General features: G+C 41.7%; 1 pseudogene; it reads left to right on the forward strand.

The window, feature by feature from the left end:
• Positions 1 to 5,279: 5,279 nt before the first annotated feature.
• LOC124723542 lies at positions 5,280 to 5,397 on the forward strand (annotated as a pseudogene).
• Positions 5,398 to 6,274: the final 877 nt, after the last annotated feature.

Genomic DNA, 6,274 nt, shown 5'->3' on the forward strand with positions numbered 1-6,274 from the left:
ATAGGTCAGATGTCTACTATAGGCAGGAGGCGGCTACACGGGTAGCAGGGACTGTGGGGCGTGGACTGGGTGGTTTTTAGGTTTGAGGGTCTGGCGAAACACGAGACGGGCTTCAGTAACAACGTGTGCAGGTTGAACACAGGAAGAACGTAGATACAGGAACCATCGGTATAACAGTTGTAAATTAACGTTGCTGTGTTGGGAAAGTACCAGAGATCCAAGCGCTAATAGAAAGCACTGATGCTCAAATCGCTATAGGTACTGAAAGCTGGCTAAAGTTGGATTCAAGCTCAACCGAAATTTTTGCGATGAACCTAACGATGTTCCGAAATGATAGGCTAAACACGGTTGGCGGTGGCGTGTTTGTTGCTGTCAGAAGTAGTTTAACTTGTCATGGAATAGAAGTAGATACTTCCTGTGAGTTCGTATGTGCAGAGGTCATTGTTGGCAACCGGAATAAAATAATAATTGGATCTTTTTACCGACCTCCTAATTCAGATAATACAGTTACTGGAAGGTTCAAAGAAAACTTGAGTTTGTTTTCAAACTCGTGCCCGACTCATACGATAATAGTTGGTGGTGACTTAAATTTATCCTCGATATGTTGCCGAAAATACATGTTTAATTCCGGAGACACGCATAAAATATCATGCGAAATTGTGCTAAACGCATTCTCTGAAAATTATTTCGAGCGGTTAGTTCATGAGCCAACGAGAATAGTAAATGGTTGTGAAAACGCCCTTGACCTCTTAGCAACAAATAATCCTGAGTTAATAACGATCATCAAAACCGATCCAGGGATTAGTGAACACAGGGCTGTCGTAGCGAGATTGAATATTGTAATCCCCAAATCCTCGAAAAACAAGAGAAAAATATACCTATTCAAAAAATCAGGTAAAAATTCACTTGACGCCTTCCTGAGAGACAATCTATACTCATTCCAAATTAATAATATAAGTGTAGAACAGATGTGGCTTAAATTCAAAGAAATAGTATCGGCAGCAATTGAGAGATTTATACCAAATAAATTAACGAGCGACGGAGCTGATCCTCCTTGGTACATGGGTTAGAACACTGTTGCAGAAACAACGAAACAAACATGCCAAATTTAAACAGACGAAAAAACCCCAAGATTGGCGATCTCTTACAGAAGCTAGAAATTTAACTCGGACATGAATGCGAGATCCCTATAACAGTTTCCACAATGAAACTTTGTCTCGAGCCCTGGCAGAAAATCCAAAGAGATTCTGGTCGTATGTGAAGTATGTTAGCGGCAAGAAACAATCAATGCCTTCTCCGCACGATAGCAATGGATTGGTTCAAATGGCTCTGGGCACTGTGGGACTTAACTTCTGAGGTCATCAGTCCCCTAGAACTTAGAACTACTTAAACCTAACTAACCTAAGGACATCACACACATCCATGCCAGAGACAGGATTCGAACTTGCGACCGCAGCGGTCTCGCGTTTCCAGACTGTAGCACCTAGAACCGAACGGCCACTCCGGCTGGCGATAGCAATGGAGATACTATCGAAGACAGTGCTGCCAAAGCAGAGTTACTGCACACAGCCTTCCGAAATGCCTTCACAAAAGAAGACGAAGTAAATATTCCAGAATTCGAATCAAGAACAGCTGCCAACATGTGTAACGTAGAAGTAAATATCCTCGGAGTATTGAAGCAACTTAAATCACTTAATAAAAGCAAGTCTTCTGGTCCAGACTGGGATACCAATTAGGTTCCTTTCGGAGTATGCTGATACATTAGCTCCATACTTAAAAATCATATACAACCGTTCGCTCGACGAAAGATACGTACCCAAAGACTGGAAAGTTGCACAGGTAACACCAATATTTGAGAAAGGTAGTAGGAATAATCCACTAAATTACCGGCCCATATCGTTAACGTCGATATGCAGCAGGATTTTGGAATATATATTGTATCAGAAGATCGAAACAAACTGCAAAACGATTTAGAAGAAATATCGGAATTGTACGAAAAGTGGCAGTTGACCCTAAATAACGAAAAGTGTGAGGTCATCCACATGAGTGCTGAGAGGAACTCGATAACTTCGGTTACACGATAGATCAGTCTAATCTAAGAGCCGTAAATTCAACTAAATACCTAGGTATTACAGTTACGAACAACTTAAATTGGAAGGAACACACAGAAAATATTGTGGGGAAGACTAACCAAACACTGCGTTTCATTGTCAGGACACTTAGAAAATGTAACAGACCTACTAAGGAGACTGCCTACCCTACGCTTGTCCGTCCTCTTTTAGAATACTGCAGCGCGGTGTGGGATCCTTACCAGATAGGACTGATGGAGTACATCGAAAAATTTCAAAGAAAGGCAGCACGTTTTGTATTATCGCGAAATATGGGAGAGAGTATCACAGGAATGATAGAGGATTTGGGCTGGAAATCATTAAAAGAAAGTCGTTTTTCGTTGAGACGGAATCTTCTCACGAAATTCCAATCACCAACTTTCTCCTGCGAATGCGAAAATATTTTGTTAACACCGACCTACAAAGGGAGCAACAATCACCACTATAAAATTAAGGAAATCAGAGTTCGTACGGAAGATATAGGTGTCCACCGCGGCCGGTGAAGGTGGTTCGATGAACCCTCTGCCAGGCACTTAAATTTGATTTGCAGACTATCCATGTAGATGTAGACGTAGATGTAGATGAGGTGGAAGGGTAGGATGAGGCAAGGTGTTGGGCCCCACGCGCTTGGTGAGGAAAGAACATGATATCATCTGGGGTGCTGGTAGAGGTAATTACTTGATCAATTTAATTAATTTGCATAGCATTCTACATCAAAATTACACCAACACCGCCATAATCCCACTACTGGCGTTCTCCTCTACATGCTGTTGTTCGGTTAATGTCTCTCACATCTCCTACCATTGTGGCATTACATAAAATTCTTTCTCATTATTTTTTTAACCTTCTCCTAAGGTTTCACAGGAGCGTTGTCTACCATATCTTATTACTTTTGGGGAGTCTAATTTTCTCGCGGATAATCTGTCACATTGGATTGACTATGAACGCTGGGTCTTTATATAGCATTTTGTGTACACTGATGAACCAAAGCAATAAGACCGTCTGTTTAATGGCTTGTTTTTCCGTCTTTGGAACGAAATACCTCACTTACTATGGGTATTAAGCATCCGACAGTTTGTAAGTTTCTTGACGTAAGTGGCATTAGACGTCTACGCACAGGTTATGTAAACCGCTTAAATAACGGTCCGCTGATTTGTGTTCGCGTAAATGGCGCCCGATAATGACCCAGATGGGTTCCATCGGATTTACGTCAGGCGAATTTGGTCGCCGAGGGGTGTACATCTACATCTGCATGTATACTCCCCAAATCACATTAAAAAGCCTGGCAGAGGGTTCATCGTACCACCTTCATCATAATTCTCTATTATTCCAATCTCGTACAGCGCGCGGAGAAACGGACACCTATATCTTTACGTGCGAGCTCTAATTTCCCTTATTTTATTATAATGATGGTTTCTTCCTCTGTAGGTGTCAACAAAATATTTTCGCATTCGGAGAAGAAAATTGGTGACTGAAATTCCATGAGAAGGTTCTGCCGCAACGGAAAACGCCTTTGTTTTAATGATGTCGACCCCAAATCCTGTATCATTTCAGTGACACCCTCTCCCATTTCGTAATAATACAAAATGTGCTGCCCATCTTTTAACTTTCTCGATATATTCCGTCAAGCCTGTCTGGTAACCATCCAACACCGTACAGCAGTATTCCAGAAAAGGACGGACAAATGTAGTGTGGGCAGTCTCTTTAGTAGGTCTGTTACGTTTTCTAAGTGTCCTGCCAGTCTTTTGTTAGGCTTCCCCACAATATTTTCTGTGTGTTCCTTCCAATTTAAGTTGTTCGTAATTGTAATTCCCAGGTATTTAGTTGAATTTGCGGCTTTCAGGTTTGACTGACTTTTCGTGTGACCGAAGTTTAACGAGTTCCTTTTAGCACTCATGTGGATGACCTCACACTTTTCACTATTGAGGGTCAATTGCCATTTTTGCATCACACAGGTATCTCTTCTAAATCGTTTTACAATTTGTATTGATCTTCTGATGACCTTACTAGTCGATAAACGACAGTATCATCTGCAAACAACCTAAGACGGCTTCTCAGATTGTCTCCTAAATCGTTTATATAGATAATGAATAGCAAAGGGCCTATAACATTACCTCGCGGAACGCCTGAAATCACATCTGTTTTACTCCTTGACTTCCCGTTAATTACTACAAATTGTGACCTATCTGACAGAAAATACAAATCCAGTCACATAAATGAGACGATATTCCATAAGCACGCAATTTAACTTAAAAAAAAATCTTATGGGACTTAACTGCTAAGGTCATCAGTCCCTAAGCTTAGACACTACTTAACCTAAATTATCCTAAGGATAAACACACACACCCATGCCCGAGGGAGGACTCGAACCTCCGCCGGGATCAGCCGCGCAATTTCACTACAAGCCGCTTGTGTTGTACAGTGTCAAAATCCTTCTGGAAATCCACAAATACGGAATAAATCTGAAATGCCTTGTTAATAGCACTCAACACTTCATGTGAGTAAAGAGCCTGTTGTGTTTCAGAAGAACGATGTTTCTTAAAACCGTATTGACTGTTTGTCAATAGCCCGTCCTATTCGAGGCAATTCTTAATGTTCGAACACAATTTATGTTCTAAAATCCTGCTAAATATCGAGGTTAACGATATGGGCCTGTAATTTAGTGGATTACTCCTAGTACCTTTTTTGAATATTGGAGTGACCTGTGCAACTTTCCAGTCTCTGGGAACGGCGGTTTCGTCGAGCGAACGGTTGATTGTTAAGTATAGAGGTATTCCACCAGCATACTCTGAAAGGAACCTAACTGGTATACAGTCTGGACCGGAAGACTTGGTTTTGTTAAGTGATTTAAGTTCCTTCACTACTCCGAGGATATGTACTTCTACGTACCTCCGGATTTAAACATGTATTTCTTCAACATGTCGATGGAAAATTAAAGTCACCACCAACAACATTGTATGAGTCGGGTACGTGTTTGAAATTGAACTCAAGTTTTCTTGGAATCTTCCAGCAGTTGTATCGTTCGATATTATTTTATTCGGGTTGCCAAAAATGACCCCTGCCCATACTAGCTCATAGGAACTATTTACTTCAATTTCGTGACTAGATAACTACTTCTAACATACTCGTTCACATGTCCTTTGTAATAATAATCTGCCCTTTGTTAAAGTCGCCAACGGCTTTACCGCAGTGGTCACACCGGTTCCCGTCAGATCACCGAAGTTAAGCGCTGTCGGGCTGGGCTAGCACTTGGATGGGTGACCATCCGGTGTGCCGAGTGCTGTTGGCAAGCGGGGTGCACTCAGCCCTTGTGAGGCCAACTGAGGAGCTACTTGATTGAGAAGTAGCGGCTCCGGTCTCATTAACTTATATACGGCCGGGAGAGCGGTGTGCTGACCACATGCCCCTCTGTATCCGCATCCAGTGACGCCTGTGAGATGTGGATGACATGGTGGCCGGTCGGTACCGTTGGGCCTTCCAAGGCCTGTTCGGACGTAGTTTAATTTTTTGCTTAAAGTCAATTATTTCAATAGATTTTCCCATTTACAGCCCATATCTTCTATGGGATGATCATCAGTTCGTGTCTGCCCCGTTTACATACTTTAGTTACCGTGTCACATGCCCTCAACGCCACCAGGCGGCATCCTATGTCACCGTGGGCTGTGCCTATGATGTGTTGGGTTACCAGTGTATATCATGACTTGATTGTATTGAGCAGATTTTTGACGACGATTTCATTTTAAGTTTGAGATTATTTATTTTTGTACATGATAGTTTTTCCGCTTACATACTGATTTGCACTTAAAGATGCAGCTGCAAATACTGTGAAATCGATAGTACCTAAGAATAAAAGGATTTTACAGCTGCAGCGGTTTTGTATCTCAACATGATTTATCATGGGTGTGGTTGGCAGGACTATAAACTCTTACAAAAATTATGTATTATGTATCAGAAATGCTTCTCGCGTCGAACTGAAGCCATATCCAAACATGCTAGACCTGAGATGGTTGATTCCTGAGAATCAGAGGAAATGCTTTGTCACTGAACCACTGAACAGAGAAAGTATAAGTTGGCAATATAGAAAAGGACCCCGCTGTTGACATTTAGTTGCGTATCCACAAACATATGAGATATGGTAGCATTATGTTTGCAGATTATTCAGTCAT

This window comes from Schistocerca piceifrons, chromosome X (assembly GCF_021461385.2).
Source record: "Schistocerca piceifrons isolate TAMUIC-IGC-003096 chromosome X, iqSchPice1.1, whole genome shotgun sequence".
NCBI classification, from domain to species: domain Eukaryota; kingdom Metazoa; phylum Arthropoda; class Insecta; order Orthoptera; family Acrididae; genus Schistocerca; species Schistocerca piceifrons.